This window comes from Ursus americanus, chromosome 32, assembly GCF_024610735.1.
Source record: "Ursus americanus isolate L20-20 chromosome 32, mUrsAme1.1.p, whole genome shotgun sequence".
Classification (NCBI taxonomy): Eukaryota; Metazoa; Chordata; class Mammalia; order Carnivora; family Ursidae; genus Ursus; species Ursus americanus.
This window is the reverse complement of record NC_142158.1, coordinates 1,010,934-1,033,230: the sequence shown is the minus strand read 5'-3', so window position 1 is coordinate 1,033,230 and position 22,297 is coordinate 1,010,934. Positions and strand designations below refer to the sequence as shown.

At 47.9% G+C, this 22,297-nt stretch overlaps 3 non-coding genes across 3 annotated transcripts; 2 read left to right on the top strand and 1 right to left on the bottom strand.

Moving 5' to 3' along the window:
• Positions 1 to 6,874: 6,874 nt before the first annotated feature.
• On the bottom strand, positions 6,875 to 6,947 carry TRNAM-CAU (transfer RNA methionine (anticodon CAU)). Its single transcript has one exon. It is a non-coding gene; the product is annotated as a tRNA-Met (tRNA).
• A 1,070-nt stretch (positions 6,948 to 8,017) lies between these two features.
• On the top strand, positions 8,018 to 8,099 carry TRNAL-AAG (transfer RNA leucine (anticodon AAG)). Its single transcript has one exon. It is a non-coding gene; the product is annotated as a tRNA-Leu (tRNA).
• A 2,381-nt stretch (positions 8,100 to 10,480) lies between these two features.
• On the top strand, positions 10,481 to 10,553 carry TRNAM-CAU (transfer RNA methionine (anticodon CAU)). Its single transcript has one exon. It is a non-coding gene; the product is annotated as a tRNA-Met (tRNA).
• The last annotated feature ends 11,744 nt before the right edge of the window (positions 10,554 to 22,297 follow it).

The following is a 22,297-nucleotide window of genomic DNA, read 5'->3' as shown; positions in this document are numbered from 1 at the left end:
GCACCCCCGCAGTGACACGCACCCCCGAGGTCGCACCCCGCGGTGACCCGCACCCCGAAGTTGCACCCCCGCGGTGACCCGCACCCCCTCCCCGAGGTCGCACCCGGGGCGCGGAGACCGGGGCTCGAGGGAGGCACCTGGCTGCAGTGCGCGCCCGTGGGAGGGACCTGGGACTCCCGGGGTCTGTGGGCCGGGCCTGGACGGCGGAAGTGGAGGGGCGGAGGGGCTGAGGCTGGGAGGCGAGACTGGGCGTGGGAGGTGACCCCAGAACCCGGCCAGACCGCGCTGTGGGCTCCGGACCGCCAGGACCTCTACTCTCCCCACCCGCAGGGCCTGAAGACCCTCACTAATGCAAACGGATGCCCGCCCTAAACTTTGGGTGTTTGTTTCTGTCTCTGTGTCTCACTCTTTGTCCGCACGCACAACCGGGACTTCAGCTCCACTCAGTAGGGAGGATGCAGGGATGGGCTGGGATCCCCAACGACTTCCACCCACACAGTTCGAAAACACCTCCCTGCTGTCTCCCGCGCCCCCAGACGCAGCCCACCGCACACCCGAGACTCAACTCAGCGTGATCTACAGATTCAGTGCAATCGCAATCAGAATTCCAGCAAGTCATCTCACGAATATTCACAAACCGACTCTACAGCGTCTATGGGGACACAAATGACTCAAATAACCACCACGAAACCGAAGAACAAAGTTGGAGGACTGTCACTACGTGACCTCAGATTTACCATAAAGTGACCAGAATAAAGTCAGTGTGGTGCTGGTGAAGAAAATAGACAAACAGATCAGTGGAGCAGAAGAGAGAGCCCAGAAATAGACCCGAGGAGTCGACTGATGGCTGAGCGAAGGCCGTACATGGAGCGAAGAGGGTCTCTTCAACAATGGTGCCGGAACAACGGGATGTCCACGTGCAGGAAAAAGTGAGTCTAGTGCAGAACTAGACACAGACCTTAAAGCCTTTACAGAACGTCACTCAAAATGGATCCTAGACCTGTATTTAAAATGTAAAACCATCGAATTCCAGAAAGTAACACAGAGGAAACAGGTGGCTTTGGGTTTAGTGATGACTTCTTAGATACAACACCCAAAACATGATTCATGAGAGGAAAACGTGATACGTTGGACTTCATGAGAACTGAGAATTTCTGTTCTGCAAGACACTGATCAGAATATGAGAAGACACACTACAGATCGGGAGAAAATATTGGCAAAAGACATAGCTGAGAAAGGACTGTTACCCAACCTTTGCAAAGAACTCTTAAAACTCAACAAAAAAGAAACAACTCCATTTATACTATTTTTTCCCATAATAGTAAGCATACTCTTTAATCCCTATGGCCTCTTGACCCCACCCACCCACGTCCCCTCTGGTAACCACCAGTTTGTTCTCTATAGTTAATAGTCTGTTTCTTGGTTCCTTTCTCTCTCTCTTGTTTTCTCTTTGCTTTTCCCCCCTCTGCTCATTTGTTTTGCTTCTTAAATTCCACATAGGAGTGAAATCACATGGTATTTGTCGTTCTCTGACTGACCTATTTCCCTTCGCATCATACCGTCTAGCTCCATCCATGTTGTTGCGAACGGCAAGGTTTCATTCTTTTCTCAAGGCTGAGTACCATCCCATTGTACCTATAAACCACATCATCCTTACCCACTCATCGCTCAGTAGACACTTGGGCTGCTTCCACAATTTGGCTATCGTTGATCGTGCTGCAATAAACACAGGGGTGCATGTATCCTCTTGAATTCGTGTTTTTATGTATTTTTAGGTAAATACCCAGTAGTGTGATTCCTGGACCATAGGGCAGTGTTATTTTTAGATTTTTGAGGAACCTCCACACTGTTTCCACAGTGGCTGCATCAATTTCCATTCCCACCACCAGTGCACGAGGGCTCCTTCTTCTGCACATCCTCTCCCAACACTTGTTCTTTCTTGAGCTGTTCTGACAGGTGTGAGCTGATATCTCACGGGAGTTTTGATTTGCATTTCCCTGACGATGAGTGAGGTTGAGCAGCTTGCCATGTGTCTGTTGGCCATGTGTATGTCGTCTTTGGAGATGTCTGCTCATGTCTTCTGCCCATTTTTTAACTGGGTTATTTGTTTTTGGAGTTTTGTTGTATCAGCTCTTTCTATGTCTTGGATACTAACCGTTTATCAGGAATGTCATTTGCAAATATCTTCTCCCATTCACTGGGTTGACTTTTAGTTTTCTTCGTGGTTTCCTTTGCTGTGCAGAAGTGGGTTTTTTCTTGATATAGTCGCAAAGACTCAATTTTTTAAAAGTGCAAAGATCTGAACAGACAACAAAGAAGACGCCGAGATGACAAATAAGCCTACGGAAAGTTGCTCACACCGTATGTCATTAGGGGATTGCAGACGAAAGCAGCAAGGAGATACCACGAGCTAGCGATTAGCGGGCCCAAACCCAGTACCCTTGCAGCACTAATGGTCGGTGGCAATGTGGAGTCACAGGAGTCACAGCTAATTCATTGCTGGTGGGAACGCGAAAGGGTGCAGCCACTGCGGAAGTCAGCCGGACAGCTTCTTACAAAACTAAACGGTCTTGCCGTATGACCCAGTGGTCACGCCTCTCTGCACTTACCCAAATGAACTAAAAACTTACAACCACACAGAAGGCCATATGCAAATCTTTACGGTAGCTTTATTTATAATCGCCAACACCTGGAAGCAGCCGAGGTGTCCTTCATCAGGTGAGTGGATAAACCAACCGTGGAATATGATTCCCCGACAGCAAGAAATGTTCTACCAGGTCACAACGAGACGGGAGGGGTCGTACGCACACATCACGAAGTAAAAGCAGCCAGTCTGAAAAGCCAATCATCTTGAATGATTCCAGCGTTATGACATTAGGGACATGCAAAACTATGGAGACAGTGAAGAGGTCAGTGGCTGCGAGCGGTTCGGACGGGGGGGGGGTTGGCTGTGGGGAGCACAGGAGATGACTAGGGCCAGGAAAACATTTTTTGTATGACACTGTACCGGTACGTACGTGTCATTACACACTCGTCAAAACCCATAGAAAGTCCAATGCAAAAGATGAATCTCACTAGAAGTGTGGATTTAGTGACTGATGATGTGTCAGTATTGGCTCCGTAATTATAATAACAGATGCACCGCACGAACACAAGGTAATAATGGAGGAAACTGGTGGGGGCACTAAGAGGTAATGTGGAAACTGTCCTTTCTGCTCCATTTCTTCTATAAAACTAAAACTGCTCAAAAAACATAAGGTTTTAAAAATGTCTAAAAGGATAATGAACTGTGAAGACAAAAAATAATGTTTTTTCTTGAAAAACTAAAAGCACAGCTATCACATGACCCACCCATTACACAGGCGGTTACTTATCTCAGAGAAGCGAAACTTACATCACACGAAGCCTGGATACGAACGTTCATAGAAGTTTCATTTCTCAAAGCATAAAACTGTAGGTGCCAAGGTCCTTCAGCGGGTGGAGAGTTAAACCCTGGTCTATCCACACCATGAGATATCGCTCAGCAATAAGAAGGAACGGCTAGTGGCACATTTAAGACATACATTCATCTCAAAATAGTTATGATGAGGGAAAGCAGCTCATCTACGGGGATATGTGCTATGTTATTCCATTTAGTAAAAATTACAGAAAATGCAAACTAATGTATAGTGACCAAGAGAAGAATGGTTTCCTGGGGATGCCGGCGAGGTTGGGGGGAGACAAGAGAAGGACTCATTACTGGGCAGCATGAAGTAGTTTGGGAAGTAATGGATATGCTGGAACCTGGATTGTAGTGATGGTTTTATGTGTGTAATTGTATCACAAAGCTAAAAAATGTGTTCATTGGAATACATTCAGTGCATTGTGTATCAAACGAGCCTCAGTAAACGCTGTATCCCCTTTTTTTGAGAGAGAGAGACACAGAGAGAGAGCGTGCACGATGAAGCAGAGGAGGCCAGGGGCAGAGGGAGAGGAAGAGAGAGAATCTTAAGCACACTCCCCACTGACTGCAGACCCCCTGCAAGGCTCAATCTCACCACCCTGAGATCACGACCCTGAGATCACAACCCTGAGATCACGACCCTGAGATCACGACCCTGAGATCACGACCCTGAGATCACAACCCTGAGATCACGACCCTGAGATCATGACCGGAGCCAAAATCAAGAGTCAGACGCTAAAAGGACCGAGCCACCCCGGCACCGTGCACCTCCCTTTAAAAAAAAGGAATGAAAAGGAATCGATAAGGATGTGGAAATTATAGTGAATTTTTCCATGTTAAGCAAGCGTGATAATAGCTAACAGGGCTTCCGAAAGAAGATACGTTTAAAATATACACATCGATTTTAGGTCAGAAATGTTAGTGAATTTAGGGGTGCCGGGGCGCCTGGGTGTCTCAGTCGTTAGGCATCTGCCTTCAGCCCAGGCCCTGATCCCAGAGTCCTGGGATCTAGCCCTGGGATCGAGCCCCGCATCGGGCTCCCTGCTCTGCTAGGAGCCTGCTTCTTCCTCTCCTACTCCCCCTGCTTGTGTTCCCTCTCTTGCTGGCTGTCTCTCTCTGTCAAATAAATAAATAAAATCTTAAAAAAAAAAAAAAGAAATGTTAGTGAATTTAAAATGCGCCAGTGTCCTTTTGTTATCCAGAGAATAGGAAAAGGGACTGATGAAAGTTTAACAAAGTAAACTTTGTTTTAATGTGTACTTACTTGTTTTCACGTGAGGGTAACCACGAACACGGAGATACAATGTATGACTTTAAAACCAACAAAAGAAAAATGTCACTTTTGGTGATAACACACCCAATGAAAACCATTAATCCAGATTTTTAAAAATGTGCTCAGACACCTGTGGTTCCTGTCAGAAGGACACCAGTCAGGCGGTTCCTGTTAAGGGACAAGGCAGAAGAGGAACTGGGCTCCCAGGGATTCCAGGCAACTTCCTGCTCTGAAGCCCTTGGCCTCTGTGATTAGAAAAGTTCAGAGAACGCAAAGGGGCGGAGAGGCTACAGCTGATGCCATCGAATGTGCTGTTCAGAAAGTTTCCTGATGTCCAGGGCCATGAGGTCCCAGAGACGAGATCCCAGAGATCCCCCATGAGATCCCCGACGTCCTGGCTCTGCTTCTGCGCCGGGACGAGCCCCTCCGGCTGGGCCACAGTCACTGGACATGGTCCTAGGGCAGCAGGCTCGGGCAGAGCGGTCTGGTTGGGCACAGCGTGAGTTTCAGAAAAGAACTGGAAGAGAGCCCGGTTTCACTTGGATGAAGGGAAGACATTGCCCTAAACTATGGGATTTCTGCCCTAAACTATGGTGAGAAATAAACAGGGTAGAGGCAGAGGCCATGGTGAGAGGGCTCTCCACCACTCCTCATCCCTGCCGAACAGACTCGGAGAACAACTCACGGAGACGCGGGATCTCCATGACGACTTACCGTTGCCTCCTCAAACCAGCTTCAGGAGGCGTACCAAGTGGACACCAACTCCAGTCTTTCAGGGAACCGGGCAGCGTGGCAGCCTGGCATCTTAGGACAGAACTGCTCCCCCTCCCTGCGCTTGTATAACGGTCCTTCTGCGTACCCCACAGACTCTTCATGGCACACACAGGAGCCCCACGAAGGTCTCGAGAGCGTTCCACGAGCACACCACTGCCAGCTCCCACAGAGAGAGGACAAAAGGAAGGAAGTCCCCACACTGTACGGTGAAGAACCCGGCTGATGATGGGGTCATCAGCTGCGCACAGGGACCAGCCCCCGCAGGCATGGAAGCCACCTCCCGGGGCAGAGGCTCTCGCCTCAGGAGATGATTCCCAGGCCTTGACATCCAGCTAGAATGCTGTTTGCCTGGCTGAACTCTGAACATCCAGAAGGGATTCGGAAAATTCATTCTGCAGTTACTTAGGACTGAGGACTCCTTCCCTTCAAGCGCATCCCTCTTAAATGGGAAAGTCTACCGTGGTTGTCCTGTACCTGCCCCACCACTGCATTTTGGGGAGCAGAGAACTTGTGGCTTTCACGGCTGCAAATGGAGAGGAATTGCGCCCAGAATGGCTTCTACTAGAGCCTAACTCATGCCTACTCGGGGAGGTGTAGATGGGTTGATGCTGAACCGAGTTGAGATCTGGGGGAGACTGGGATGGGGTGGGCATTGTTTCATGTGAGAGAGGCGCAGGGAACCAGGCGGCAGGCGATGTTGGGTGTAGTAGTGTCTCCCCCCCCCCCCCGCCCTGAGATCTCCATTTCCTAATCACCAAAACCCGTGAGAAGGTTGTCTTGCATGGCAAAAGGGACCTTGAGGATGTGACTGGGGTGCGGATCTTGGATGGGAAGAGCATCCTGGCCTCCCCAGGTGGGCTCAATGCAATCACAAGGGGCCTGGAAGACGGTGGGAGGAGGGTCCGAGTCAGAGAAGATGTGAGAACAGAAGCAGAGGTCGGAGCGGCAGGGTCCTGTCAGGAGCTAAGGAATGGGGGCAGCCTCTGGAAGGTGGAAGAGGCAGGGAGGAATTCTCCCCTGGGGCCTCTAGAAGGCAGGCAGCTCTGTCACCTCTTGGTTTGAGCCCCCGAGGACCCATGCGGACTTCTGACCTCCAGGACTGTCAGATCCTAAACTGATTCTGTTTTAAGGGACTAAGGTTTCGGTAAATTTCTCGGGCAGCAGACAGACAGACAGACATGCAACAAAAACAGACTCGCGATGCAGGTGTGCGCTGTGGTCGGTCCCTGCGCCCCAACGAAACCCTTGGAAGGACTCCCGCCCCATTTTTAACCCCGGCACCCGGACTGGGCACCCGGACTGGGAGCTCGGTGGGTGAGCGGGTCCTTGTGTCCGCGGACACACTTCTTTCTCGCAGGACGCGTGTCCGAGCGACAAAAGTCTCGTGCCTTCTCTGAGGCTCGAACTCAGGACCTTCAGATTATGAGACTGACGCGCTGCCCACTGCGCTAAGAAGGCACTGGCGCGGCCCCCAGCAGCCGCGTTCACGGTCCCCTCTCCAGGTCGCGGGCCGCTTCCGACCGCCTGGGCTCCGGCCGAGGGAACCGTGCGCTGCGGCTCACGAGCGCCGCGGCCCCAGTGGGTCCTCGGTGACGCCGACGGGGGTCCCCGCGTCCCGGGAACGCGCTCGCTGCCGGGGGACCGCGTCGCACGCGCACCGGGGAGGGGCCCGCGCCGGCTGTGCACGGACCTCCAGACCGCGACGAGCACAGGCGCCCGCGAGCCGCGCCCCGAGGTCGGGGACAGGACAGGCTGTCAAGGCGACACCCGCCGCTAAAGCGGAGAGGGCCCCCGGCCTGTCGGATCGGAGCGCATCGTCCGTGCGCCCTTTATTAAGCTCGGAAACACCATCCACTCGGCTTTGTGCCTGTGGAAGTCGCTGGATTTGAAAAGCTCCGATTCTGGGAACCGGGGTAACGTCTCCCACTGTTACTTCAGGCGGACACCGGGCACGACCGGCCGTCGGGTGAATTCTCCTGACTGGTAGGAAGGGTGATGATGCGCTTTACCCGGAGATGCTCTCTAAGCCACCGCAGGCGTTGGCGCCAATCCATCTACCGCTTTTCTTTAGGCACTTTTTTTTTTTTAACCGCGTCCACTTCACAGATGAGGAATGAGACCCAGCCAGCCCACGTGACTCGCAGCGGCCGGGTTACTGTCGGTGGGGCGGCTGGGACGAGAACGGTGGGGCTGGGGGCCCGGGGGGCTCTCCCGCGTCCGGCGGACCGCACCTGCAGAACGCACGCCCGAAAGTGCGTCTGTTTGCAGGCTGCTTCCCTCCGGGACCGCACCAGAAGCAGGTGCAGGGACGCTTCCCACGGCTGGAGACGGCCTGGTTTTGTCCCCGCGGACCTAGAGCCCCGGAATCCTGGCTTCGCGGGACTCCCGGGGTCAACAGTCCCGCTGGGAAAGTTTGGGGGAGGGGGTCTGACCGCAGCAGTCCGGGATAAAAGCTGGAGAAATAGAAGTGGGTGGAGACCTCCTGTAGGCTTAAACCATGTAGAAAAACCGCAGGTAAGCGGGTATGTGGTAGCGTGGCCGAGCGGTCTAAGGCGCTGGATTAAGGCTCCAGTCTCTGCGGGGGCGTGGGTTCGAATCCCACCGCTGCCAACCTTTATATTGCTGACTGGACCGACCTCCTGGGAAGAGGATTGCAATGTCAGTTCTCACAACTGAAGGGCTCTGGAGATTGACAATCAATGTAGAGACTTTAGAAAAAGGACAGTCTGACTGCCAATGATTTATACCTAAAGTCAAAAGGTTCCTACAGAAATGAGTAAAACCTTATGGTTCACAATTACAAAAATGTAACAGTACATACACCTGAAAGTGTACCCTAATTCCACCTTGCTCCACCCACATTGGCTTCACAGCCACATTTAATCATACAAACAATGTTGCAATAACTTACACCCGCATTTCAGAAAGGTGCAGTATTAGACAACTTTCTAAAAGCACGATTGCTCAGTCAAATCATAGTGTGATGGTAATTTTGATGAGTCTTGTCTTAGTCTTCCCCAAATGTTACTAATTCATCTTCCTGCAGCTCCTGGGAAGGGACTGTTTCCTTGACACCCTGACCAGCATTGTACTAATGACAATTAACTGCCATTTATCTCTGACTAAGCTTAATATTGTCATGAGGTCTTTATGTATATTAAGTCATAAAATATTTTCAATATTACATAAGGAAGTTTATATTATTATTCCTGTTTTACAGAGAAGGAGACTAAAGTTAGGACCAGGTAATCCGTTTCCTGTAGGTAGAGGAATCAGGATGTTAATGCCCCCGGTAGACTGAAAAACACCCCCCCCCCCAAAGATACTTTGTTCTAATTCCTGAAAGCTGTAACTATTACCTCATGTGGCCAAATACTGGAGGAGTCTTTGCAGAACAAATTCAGCTAAGGATCTTGAAATGGGGAATTTATCCTGGATTATTCACGTGGACCTTCAGTGTCATCACAAGTGTCCTTATGCCCTTTGTCCAAGAGAGAGGTGGAAAGGGAGAAGGTATGTTGATAGAGAGGCAGAGACAAGCCAGAGACACTGGCAGCCACTAGACTCTGGAAAAAGCAAGGACACATTCTCCCCTACAGCTGCAATAGCCAGTATGACCTTGTCAACACCTTGATTTCACCCCAATAATACTGACTTTTGGACTTCTGGCCTCCAGAACTCTAACAGGCTACACTGCAGCAAACAGTGGTTTTTGTTTGCTTGTTTGTTTGTTGGCCAATCTGATAGTAAAAGATAGCGTATGAGATACAATGATGTAGTTTCACTTTTGAATTTCACTTGAGAGTAAAGTAATTGAATTTTCACACTTCCATAAGTACTCATGTTTCTTCTTTACAACACGAGGCTAGAACTCAGAGCTCTGAGACCAAGACCTGGGCTAAGACCAAGAGTTCAGTGCTTAACCAACTGAGTCATGCAAGAGCCCATGGCTCATGAACTCAATATTTCTATCCTTTGCAAGATTTTCCCATGAGTTGGAATTTTTCTTGCTGAGGTTTATTTATATTAAGAAAATTAACTCTTCACAATGCAACTTACACATTTTTCTCAGTCTGTACATTTGATTTTTCCCCCTTTGCTTATGCATTTTTTTGAGGGGAGGAGAGTATATCTAAGCAGAATATTGTCTTAATATAGTGAGTTATGTCACTTTAATTGTTTCTTAATTTTTTTCAAAAATTAGTTCTACACCAAGGTTATAAAAATATCTGTCTTGGGAATGTTAGTAGTTTGTGGTTTTATCTATTTCAAATTTATTTTATTGTTGCAGGTGATATATTGAGATTGGTTTTCCTAGACAGCTACTCAACACTGTATGTTGAACACTACATCTACTTTCCTTTACTTGAGTTACACGCTTTCCCATGTTCTCATGTATATATTTATCCCCCGCTCAACATTTTTTTTTTTTTTTTGCCATATCTGTTACTATCATAATTCCTACCAGTCAGGAGAATTCACCCGACGACCGGTCGTGCCCGGTGTCCGCCTGAAGTAACAGTGGGAGACGTTACCCCCGGTTCCCAGAATCGGAGCTTTTCAAATCCAGCGACTTCCACAGGCACAAAGCCGAGTGGATGGTGTTTCCGAGCTTAATAAAGGGCGCACGGACGATGCGCTCCGATCCGACAGGCCGGGGGCCCTCTCCGCTTTAGCGGCGGGTGTCGCCTTGACAGCCTGTCCTGTCCCCGACCTCGGGGCGCGGCTCGCGGGCGCCTGTGCTCGTCGCGGTCTGGAGGTCCGTGCACAGCCGGCGCGGGCCCCTCCCCGGTGCGCGTGCGACGCGGTCCCCCGGCAGCGAGCGCGTTCCCGGGACGCGGGGACCCCCGTCGGCGTCACCGAGGACCCACTGGGGCCGCGGCGCTCGTGAGCCGCAGCGCACGGTTCCCTCGGCCGGAGCCCAGGCGGTCGGAAGCGGCCCGCGACCTGGAGAGGGGACCGTGAACGCGGCTGCTGGGGGCCGCGCCAGTGCCTTCTTAGCGCAGTGGGCAGCGCGTCAGTCTCATAATCTGAAGGTCCTGAGTTCGAGCCTCAGAGAAGGCACGAGACTTTTGTCGCTCGGACACGCGTCCTGCGAGAAAGAAGTGTGTCCGCGGACACAAGGACCCGCTCACCCACCGAGCTCCCAGTCCGGGTGCCCAGTCCGGGTGCCGGGGTTAAAAATGGGGCGGGAGTCCTTCCAAGGGTTTCGTTGGGGCGCAGGGACCGACCACAGCGCACACCTGCATCGCGAGTCTGTTTTTGTTGCATGTCTGTCTGTCTGTCTGCTGCCCGAGAAATTTACCGAAACCTTAGTCCCTTAAAACAGAATCAGTTTAGGATCTGACAGTCCTGGAGGTCAGAAGTCCGCATGGGTCCTCGGGGGCTCAAACCAAGAGGTGACAGAGCTGCCTGCCTTCTAGAGGCCCCAGGGGAGAATTCCTCCCTGCCTCTTCCACCTTCCAGAGGCTGCCCCCATTCCTTAGCTCCTGACAGGACCCTGCCGCTCCGACCTCTGCTTCTGTTCTCACATCTTCTCTGACTCGGACCCTCCTCCCACCGTCTTCCAGGCCCCTTGTGATTGCATTGAGCCCACCTGGGGAGGCCAGGATGCTCTTCCCATCCAAGATCCGCACCCCAGTCACATCCTCAAGGTCCCTTTTGCCATGCAAGACAACCTTCTCACGGGTTTTGGTGATTAGGAAATGGAGATCTCAGGGCGGGGGGGGGGGGAGACACTACTACACCCAACATCGCCTGCCGCCTGGTTCCCTGCGCCTCTCTCACATGAAACAATGCCCACCCCATCCCAGTCTCCCCCAGATCTCAACTCGGTTCAGCATCAACCCATCTACACCTCCCCGAGTAGGCATGAGTTAGGCTCTAGTAGAAGCCATTCTGGGCGCAATTCCTCTCCATTTGCAGCCGTGAAAGCCACAAGTTCTCTGCTCCCCAAAATGCAGTGGTGGGGCAGGTACAGGACAACCACGGTAGACTTTCCCATTTAAGAGGGATGCGCTTGAAGGGAAGGAGTCCTCAGTCCTAAGTAACTGCAGAATGAATTTTCCGAATCCCTTCTGGATGTTCAGAGTTCAGCCAGGCAAACAGCATTCTAGCTGGATGTCAAGGCCTGGGAATCATCTCCTGAGGCGAGAGCCTCTGCCCCGGGAGGTGGCTTCCATGCCTGCGGGGGCTGGTCCCTGTGCGCAGCTGATGACCCCATCATCAGCCGGGTTCTTCACCGTACAGTGTGGGGACTTCCTTCCTTTTGTCCTCTCTCTGTGGGAGCTGGCAGTGGTGTGCTCGTGGAACGCTCTCGAGACCTTCGTGGGGCTCCTGTGTGTGCCATGAAGAGTCTGTGGGGTACGCAGAAGGACCGTTATACAAGCGCAGGGAGGGGGAGCAGTTCTGTCCTAAGATGCCAGGCTGCCACGCTGCCCGGTTCCCTGAAAGACTGGAGTTGGTGTCCACTTGGTACGCCTCCTGAAGCTGGTTTGAGGAGGCAACGGTAAGTCGTCATGGAGATCCCGCGTCTCCGTGAGTTGTTCTCCGAGTCTGTTCGGCAGGGATGAGGAGTGGTGGAGAGCCCTCTCACCATGGCCTCTGCCTCTACCCTGTTTATTTCTCACCATAGTTTAGGGCAGAAATCCCATAGTTTAGGGCAATGTCTTCCCTTCATCCAAGTGAAACCGGGCTCTCTTCCAGTTCTTTTCTGAAACTCACGCTGTGCCCAACCAGACCGCTCTGCCCGAGCCTGCTGCCCTAGGACCATGTCCAGTGACTGTGGCCCAGCCGGAGGGGCTCGTCCCGGCGCAGAAGCAGAGCCAGGACGTCGGGGATCTCATGGGGGATCTCTGGGATCTCGTCTCTGGGACCTCATGGCCCTGGACATCAGGAAACTTTCTGAACAGCACATTCGATGGCATCAGCTGTAGCCTCTCCGCCCCTTTGCGTTCTCTGAACTTTTCTAATCACAGAGGCCAAGGGCTTCAGAGCAGGAAGTTGCCTGGAATCCCTGGGAGCCCAGTTCCTCTTCTGCCTTGTCCCTTAACAGGAACCGCCTGACTGGTGTCCTTCTGACAGGAACCACAGGTGTCTGAGCACATTTTTAAAAATCTGGATTAATGGTTTTCATTGGGTGTGTTATCACCAAAAGTGACATTTTTCTTTTGTTGGTTTTAAAGTCATACATTGTATCTCCGTGTTCGTGGTTACCCTCACGTGAAAACAAGTAAGTACACATTAAAACAAAGTTTACTTTGTTAAACTTTCATCAGTCCCTTTTCCTATTCTCTGGATAACAAAAGGACACTGGCGCATTTTAAATTCACTAACATTTCTTTTTTTTTTTTTTTAAGATTTTATTTATTTATTTGACAGAGAGAGACAGCCAGCAAGAGAGGGAACACAAGCAGGGGGAGTAGGAGAGGAAGAAGCAGGCTCCTAGCAGAGCAGGGAGCCCGATGCGGGGCTCGATCCCAGGGCTAGATCCCAGGACTCTGGGATCAGGGCCTGGGCTGAAGGCAGATGCCTAACGACTGAGACACCCAGGCGCCCCGGCACCCCTAAATTCACTAACATTTCTGACCTAAAATCGATGTGTATATTTTAAACGTATCTTCTTTCGGAAGCCCTGTTAGCTATTATCACGCTTGCTTAACATGGAAAAATTCACTATAATTTCCACATCCTTATCGATTCCTTTTCATTCCTTTTTTTTAAAGGGAGGTGCACGGTGCCGGGGTGGCTCGGTCCTTTTAGCGTCTGACTCTTGATTTTGGCTCCGGTCATGATCTCAGGGTCGTGATCTCAGGGTTGTGATCTCAGGGTCGTGATCTCAGGGTCGTGATCTCAGGGTCGTGATCTCAGGGTTGTGATCTCAGGGTCGTGATCTCAGGGTGGTGAGATTGAGCCTTGCAGGGGGTCTGCAGTCAGTGGGGAGTGTGCTTAAGATTCTCTCTCTTCCTCTCCCTCTGCCCCTGGCCTCCTCTGCTTCATCGTGCACGCTCTCTCTCTGTGTCTCTCTCTCTCAAAAAAAGGGGATACAGCGTTTACTGAGGCTCGTTTGATACACAATGCACTGAATGTATTCCAATGAACACATTTTTTAGCTTTGTGATACAATTACACACATAAAACCATCACTACAATCCAGGTTCCAGCATATCCATTACTTCCCAAACTACTTCATGCTGCCCAGTAATGAGTCCTTCTCTTGTCTCCCCCCAACCTCGCCGGCATCCCCAGGAAACCATTCTTCTCTTGGTCACTATACATTAGTTTGCATTTTCTGTAATTTTTACTAAATGGAATAACATAGCACATATCCCCGTAGATGAGCTGCTTTCCCTCATCATAACTATTTTGAGATGAATGTATGTCTTAAATGTGCCACTAGCCGTTCCTTCTTATTGCTGAGCGATATCTCATGGTGTGGATAGACCAGGGTTTAACTCTCCACCCGCTGAAGGACCTTGGCACCTACAGTTTTATGCTTTGAGAAATGAAACTTCTATGAACGTTCGTATCCAGGCTTCGTGTGATGTAAGTTTCGCTTCTCTGAGATAAGTAACCGCCTGTGTAATGGGTGGGTCATGTGATAGCTGTGCTTTTAGTTTTTCAAGAAAAAACATTATTTTTTGTCTTCACAGTTCATTATCCTTTTAGACATTTTTAAAACCTTATGTTTTTTGAGCAGTTTTAGTTTTATAGAAGAAATGGAGCAGAAAGGACAGTTTCCACATTACCTCTTAGTGCCCCCACCAGTTTCCTCCATTATTACCTTGTGTTCGTGCGGTGCATCTGTTATTATAATTACGGAGCCAATACTGACACATCATCAGTCACTAAATCCACACTTCTAGTGAGATTCATCTTTTGCATTGGACTTTCTATGGGTTTTGACGAGTGTGTAATGACACGTACGTACCGGTACAGTGTCATACAAAAAATGTTTTCCTGGCCCTAGTCATCTCCTGTGCTCCCCACAGCCAACCCCCCCCCCGTCCGAACCGCTCGCAGCCACTGACCTCTTCACTGTCTCCATAGTTTTGCATGTCCCTAATGTCATAACGCTGGAATCATTCAAGATGATTGGCTTTTCAGACTGGCTGCTTTTACTTCGTGATGTGTGCGTACGACCCCTCCCGTCTCGTTGTGACCTGGTAGAACATTTCTTGCTGTCGGGGAATCATATTCCACGGTTGGTTTATCCACTCACCTGATGAAGGACACCTCGGCTGCTTCCAGGTGTTGGCGATTATAAATAAAGCTACCGTAAAGATTTGCATATGGCCTTCTGTGTGGTTGTAAGTTTTTAGTTCATTTGGGTAAGTGCAGAGAGGCGTGACCACTGGGTCATACGGCAAGACCGTTTAGTTTTGTAAGAAGCTGTCCGGCTGACTTCCGCAGTGGCTGCACCCTTTCGCGTTCCCACCAGCAATGAATTAGCTGTGACTCCTGTGACTCCACATTGCCACCGACCATTAGTGCTGCAAGGGTACTGGGTTTGGGCCCGCTAATCGCTAGCTCGTGGTATCTCCTTGCTGCTTTCGTCTGCAATCCCCTAATGACATACGGTGTGAGCAACTTTCCGTAGGCTTATTTGTCATCTCGGCGTCTTCTTTGTTGTCTGTTCAGATCTTTGCACTTTTAAAAAATTGAGTCTTTGCGACTATATCAAGAAAAAACCCACTTCTGCACAGCAAAGGAAACCACGAAGAAAACTAAAAGTCAACCCAGTGAATGGGAGAAGATATTTGCAAATGACATTCCTGATAAACGGTTAGTATCCAAGACATAGAAAGAGCTGATACAACAAAACTCCAAAAACAAATAACCCAGTTAAAAAATGGGCAGAAGACATGAGCAGACATCTCCAAAGACGACATACACATGGCCAACAGACACATGGCAAGCTGCTCAACCTCACTCATCGTCAGGGAAATGCAAATCAAAACTCCCGTGAGATATCAGCTCACACCTGTCAGAACAGCTCAAGAAAGAACAAGTGTTGGGAGAGGATGTGCAGAAGAAGGAGCCCTCGTGCACTGGTGGTGGGAATGGAAATTGATGCAGCCACTGTGGAAACAGTGTGGAGGTTCCTCAAAAATCTAAAAATAACACTGCCCTATGGTCCAGGAATCACACTACTGGGTATTTACCTAAAAATACATAAAAACACGAATTCAAGAGGATACATGCACCCCTGTGTTTATTGCAGCACGATCAACGATAGCCAAATTGTGGAAGCAGCCCAAGTGTCTACTGAGCGATGAGTGGGTAAGGATGATGTGGTTTATAGGTACAATGGGATGGTACTCAGCCTTGAGAAAAGAATGAAACCTTGCCGTTCGCAACAACATGGATGGAGCTAGACGGTATGATGCGAAGGGAAATAGGTCAGTCAGAGAACGACAAATACCATGTGATTTCACTCCTATGTGGAATTTAAGAAGCAAAACAAATGAGCAGAGGGGGGAAAAGCAAAGAGAAAACAAGAGAGAGAGAAAGGAACCAAGAAACAGACTATTAACTATAGAGAACAAACTGGTGGTTACCAGAGGGGACGTGGGTGGGTGGGGTCAAGAGGCCATAGGGATTAAAGAGTATGCTTACTATTATGGGAAAAAATAGTATAAATGGAGTTGTTTCTTTTTTGTTGAGTTTTAAGAGTTCTTTGCAAAGGTTGGGTAACAGTCCTTTCTCAGCTATGTCTTTTGCCAATATTTTCTCCCGATCTGTAGTGTGTCTTCTCATATTCTGATCAGTGTCTTGCAGAACAGAAATTCTCAGTTCTCATGAAGTCCAACGTATCACGTTTTCCTCTCATGAATCATGTTTTGGGTGTTGTATCTAAGAAGTCATCACTAAACCCAAAGCCACCTGTTTCCTCTGTGTTACTTTCTGGAATTCGATGGTTTTACATTTTAAATACAGGTCTAGGATCCATTTTGAGTGACGTTCTGTAAAGGCTGTAAGGTCTGTGTCTAGTTCTGCACTAGACTCACTTTTTCCTGCACGTGGACATCCCGTTGTTCCGGCACCATTGTTGAAGAGACCCTCTTCGCTCCATGTACGGCCTTCGCTCAGCCATCAGTCGACTCCTCGGGTCTATTTCTGGGCTCTCTCTTCTGCTCCACTGATCTGTTTGTCTATTTTCTTCACCAGCACCACACTGACTTTATTCTGGTCACTTTATGGTAAATCTGAGGTCACGTAGTGACAGTCCTCCAACTTTGTTCTTCGGTTTCGTGGTGGTTATTTGAGTCATTTGTGTCCCCATAGACGCTGTAGAGTCGGTTTGTGAATATTCGTGAGATGACTTGCTGGAATTTTGAATGGGATTGCACTGAATCTGTAGGTCAAGTTGGGAGGAACTGACATCTTGAGAATATTGAGGCTTTTTATCCATATATATGGAATGTCTATATATTTAGATCTTTTCTTTCTTATATCAGAGTTTTGTAGTTTACCTCATATATCCCACACATATTTTGTTAGATTTATACATAATGTTTCTCTCTCTTTTTCTAGTGGTAATATAAATGATACTGTGTTTTTAATTTCAAATTCCACTTGTTCATTGCTGGTATATGATACACAATTGATTTTTGTATCCTAACTTGGTATCCTTTATCCTTTCTATAGTTTCCTTATTAGTTTCATGAGTTTTTCTTTCTGATGCTTTGGGATTTCCTGTGTAGACAATCATATCAGCTGTGAACAAAGACAGTTTTATTTCTTCCCTCCATCTCTATACCTTTTATTTCCTTTACTATCTAATTGCAGCAGCTAGGATTTCCAGGACAACGTTGAATAGGAGTGGTGAGAGTGGGTATCCTTGCCTTGTTCCTCATATGTGCAGGAAAGCCTCCTAGATCTTAGTTTGGTGCCGATAAGTATGATGTTACAGTAGTAGGTTTCTTGTGGATGTTCTTCATCAAGCTGAGGAAGTTCCCCTCTATCCCAGTTTGCTCAGAGCTCTTACTATGAATGAGTGTTGGGTTTTGTCAAATGTTTTTTCTGCCTCTAGTGAGAGGATCTTGTGATTCTTGTACTTTCGTCTGTTAGTGTGATGGATTGCCTTAATTGATTTTTCAAAACTGAACTGGCCTTGCACACCGGGAATAAATTCCAATTGGCTGGGTGTATAATTCTTTTTACACATTGCTGGATTCCATTGGCTAATATTTTGTTGAGAATTTTTATATATATGTTCATGAAAGATACTGGGTTCTTTATTTTTTTAGTTTTTAAGGATTTTATTTATTTATTTATTTGACAGAGAGAGAGAGTAAACACAAGCAGGGGGAGCAGCAGGCAGAGGGAGAGGGAGAAGCAGACCCCCTGCTGAGCAGAGGGTCCATGTAGGGCTTGATTCCAGGACCCTGGGATCATGACCTGAGCCAAAGGCAAATGCTTAATGGACTGAGCCAAACAGGCTCCCAGTATTGGGTTTGTTTTTTTTTAATAAAGATTTTATATATTTATTTGACAGAGAGAAAGTATGAGCAGGGGGGAGGGGCAGCGGGAGAGGGAGAAGTAGGCTTCCTGCTGAGCAGGGAGCCGGTGAAGTGGGGTGGATCCCAGGACCCTGAGATCATGACCTGAGCTGAAGGCAGACGCTTAGCTGACTGAGCCACCCAGGTGCCACCCTTCCTTTATTTATACAGATCCATGTTCCTGACCTATATCATTCCTTCTCTCTAAAGAACTTTTTCTAACCTTTCTTGCAAGGCAGTTCTACGGCTATAAATTACCTCAAAAAAACTCTTTTTTTTTTTTTTTTTTTTTTTGAGGAGGCCCTTATTGCACCTTAACTTTTGAAGGATAATTTCCCTGGGCACATGATTATGACAATTATTTTCTCTTAACACTTTTAACTATTTCGCTGCACTCATGCTGGGTGTTCTCGGAGCTTCCTGGAAATGTGGTTTGGTATCTACCATTAGTTTGAGAAATTCTCAGTCGTTATTGCTTCAAATATTTCTTCTGTTCCTTTCTCTCTTTCTTCTTCTTATTTCCCATTAAGCATATGTTATGCCTTTTGTGATTTCCCCATAGTTCTTGGGTATTCTGTTCTGCCTTTTTCATTCATTTTTTTTTCCTCTTTGAATTTCAGTTTTGGAAGTTTCTATGAACATTTTCTCAAGATTGTTGATTCTTTTCTCATTTGTAAGCAGAATTATAATGGTGCAACAATAAAGGCCAGTCAGCCACCAATTTTCTTAATATCCCTCTTGTTCTATGTCAAAACCTTGAATTTTCAAGTCTCATTATCAGGATCTGGTCCACAATGTGAATGCCCTCCTCAGATCTAAAACTCTTGGGTTGAACTTTTCCATAGGAAAACTTTGTTCATTTGATTGAATATGAAGGATCAGTAAAAAAAACGTCCAAAGCAAGTTTCTTAGGTCCTTACAGCGTACCCTCAGACGGGGCTTCAGGAGTACGTGACTTATTGGGGGAGTGGCCCTCAGAATGGGGACGGGGAAATAGCAAAGCAAAGATGCAGCCTTGGATAAAGTCTAACCTTAGCCTGGCCCATGGGACTGGGGGGCTTGAGTACACATAACAAAGCAGAGTGGTCATTGAGTTAGGGCGTTTGGACTTTCCTACCTGTCCCTCCCACCCCTCAGTTACAGGCTGTAACTGGTAATGGAGTGGCCATGTGGTCACTGAGTTGGGGCGCCTGGACTTTCCTGCCTGTCCCTCCCATCCCTCAGTTACAGGCTGTAGCTGATAATGGAGCGACCGTCTGTTGTATTAGATGTCTCCAAATAGTCAAGGTCAAGTGAGTGGGGAAGGGAGTGAATAAGCCATTGGGAGGATGGGTGTGGAGTCCTGTAAAAAACCAAACCCTGGAAAGAGGGAAGAAACTGGGGGGGGGGGGAGGACATATCAAGATCATGTATTACTGTAAAGCAACTAGGTAAGTGGGAGATACTCTGGGTTTGAAACTTTAAAGTGAAGTATGAACGTCCTGTATGTTATTTATTAATTTAGGAAAAATTATAGATTTTATTTCTTTGCTAGTTCAAATCACTAATTTTGTTTTATGCTTCGTATTAGATTCCTAGGGCTGGCATAACAAATTAGTACAGATTGGATGGCTTAAAACAACAGAACTGATCTCTCACAGTTCTGGAGGCCAGAGTTTAACATCACGCTAAGGGCAGGGCCATGCTCCCTCTCAAGGTTCTAGGGAAAGCACTTCCAGGCCTCTTGCGGCTTCTGGTGGTTCTGGTAAGATGTGGTGCTCCTTTGTGGTCAAATAACAGTGATCTCTGTCTTCGGGTGGCCTTCTTCCCTGTGTGTCTGGGTCTCTGCGTCCAAATCTCCTTTTCCTTCCCCTTCCAAAGACACCTGTCCCTGGATAATGGCCCATCCTCATCTGGTGTGAGCTCATCATGACTTGATTACACCTACAAAAGCCCTATTTCCAAATAAGGTCACATTCACAGGTGCTAGGGGTTAGGACTTCAACATATATTTTGGGGGAACACAATTCAACCCACAATATGCTTGGAACCTTGGTCTATAAATGTAGGATAATACCTCAGAGTGCTATTGCAAGGGTTAAAGACTTGACACCCACCAATTCAATAAATATAAAAAAAAATAATAATAATAATAAACACCATATAGTGAATCTTACAGATTGCTTCTTTATGTGCCAGATACCCTTCGAAAATATCTTACACGTCTTTACTCAGCAAGTCCTCCCACGAACCCTACTAGGTACACCTGTTGCTATTTCCACCACTCATCTGAGGAGAGTGACGCGCTCGAGGTGAAGCAATTTGACAAAAGTCCCTCAGCTATCAGGTGGAACAGCTGAGGTTTGAACACAGAGTGACCTAGTCCAATAAAGTCCTAATCAAAATGAACAGAAGTGAGGTCCAGGCACAGCTGGGAACAGTTTGCTGACGGTTTAATCTTGCTGTGTAATACAGGAGCCACTCTGGGGCTACGTCTTATTCAAAAATTAAAAAACAATTTTGAAACATTTGCCTATGATATTCTCCAAGAGACAGGAAAACCTTCTCTGATTACCCTGCCCCCATCCTATATTCTTTTCTTGCTTATCTTTCTCCATAGACTTCACCAGTATCTCATACGCTTACGATTTTACATATTCATTTCTTTATTTTCTGGTCACTCCCACTGGAATATACGAACCATGACAGCAGTGTTTTTTGTTAGCTGGGTTGACTGCTGTATTTCCTGCTCTTAGAAATATGCCTGGGTGGTTACCAGAGCTGGGGATGGGGGATGGGGTGAAATGGGTAAATGTGGGCAAAAGGTATAAACTCCCAGTTACGAGATAACTATGTCCTGGGGATGTAACTACAGCGTGGTGACTATAGTTAACAATATTGTATTATATATTTGAGAGTTGCTAAGAGGGTAAATCTTAAAACTTCTCATCTTAAGGGGAAAAAAACCTTGCAACTAGACAGAAAGAAAGAGGGAGGGAGGAAATGGAAGGAAGGAAGGGAGGGAGGGAGGGAGGGAGGGAGAGAGGGAGGGAGGGAGGGAGGAAGGGAGGGAGGAAGGAAGGGAGGGAGGAAGGAAGGAAGGAAGGAAGAGAGGAAGGAAGGGAGGAAGGAAGGACTCTGCCATATAAAAGATCAGCAGTGAATGATGCTGTGTTAATGGATGAAAGGATGGGAGACAAGAAGGCACCGAAGTTCCATAAATCCCCAGAGCTGAAACTAAGGCGCCCTAGGTAAATGGCAGAATTCTCCAACCTAAAACAGTGTGGAGGTTCCTCAAGACATTAAAAATAGAGCTACCCTACGACCCAGCCATTGCACCACTGGGTATTTACCCCAAAGACACAGATGTAGTGGAAAGAGGGGGCACCTGCACCCCAATGTTCATAGCAGCGATGTCCACAGTAGCCAAACTGTGGAGGGAGACGAGATGCCCTTCAACAGACAAATGGATAAAGAAGATGTGGTTCATATATACAATGGAATAGTACTCAGCCATCAGAAAGGATGGTCACCCACCATTTGCAGTAACACGGATGGAACTGGAGGAGATTATGCTAAGTGAAGTAAGTCAAGCAGGGAAAGAATTATCATATGGTTTCACTCATATGTGGACTGTAAGGAATAGTCCAGAGGACATTAGGGGAAGGGAGGGAAAGCTGAAGGGGGAGAAATTGGAGAGGGAGACAAACCATGAGAGACTCTGGACTCTGGGAAACAAACTGAGGGTTGCAGGAGGGGAGGTGGAAGGGGGGATCAGAAGAGCACGTGTTGGGATGAGCACTGGGTGTTATATGCAACTAACAAAGCATTGACCATGACATCAAAAACTACAGTGGCTAACTGAACATCATAAAAAAAATTAAATTAAATGAAAAAACAAAAAGAATTCTCCAACCTGCTCTTTTCCCACAACAACTTTGTCCTTGCACTGGGAGTGTGTCCAGGACATAAGAGCTTCCAGTCGATCATCATTCCTAAAGTTTTCTTAGGAGGATTAACAAGGGATCATAATTATGCTTCCTTCTCAAAATGGCAAGCACGCCCCTGCAAACATCCTCTTTTTTCTTTGTAGTGCATAGTGGCTTCATCGTTCATTAAGTTCTCTTATTTCATGAAATCATTATAGAGCTGGAGATCGTTGGAACCTAGAGAGATTACACGTATCCACAGGTCTGTAGGAGCTCAAAAACCCGGTGACGTAAAACGCATAGGAAACACCAGGGAGGCTCCGGTCACTTACGCATTGTTCTTTGGCAGTGGTTTGCATTTGAATTGTCATCTCCTGAAGACTCGACTTCTTTCAGG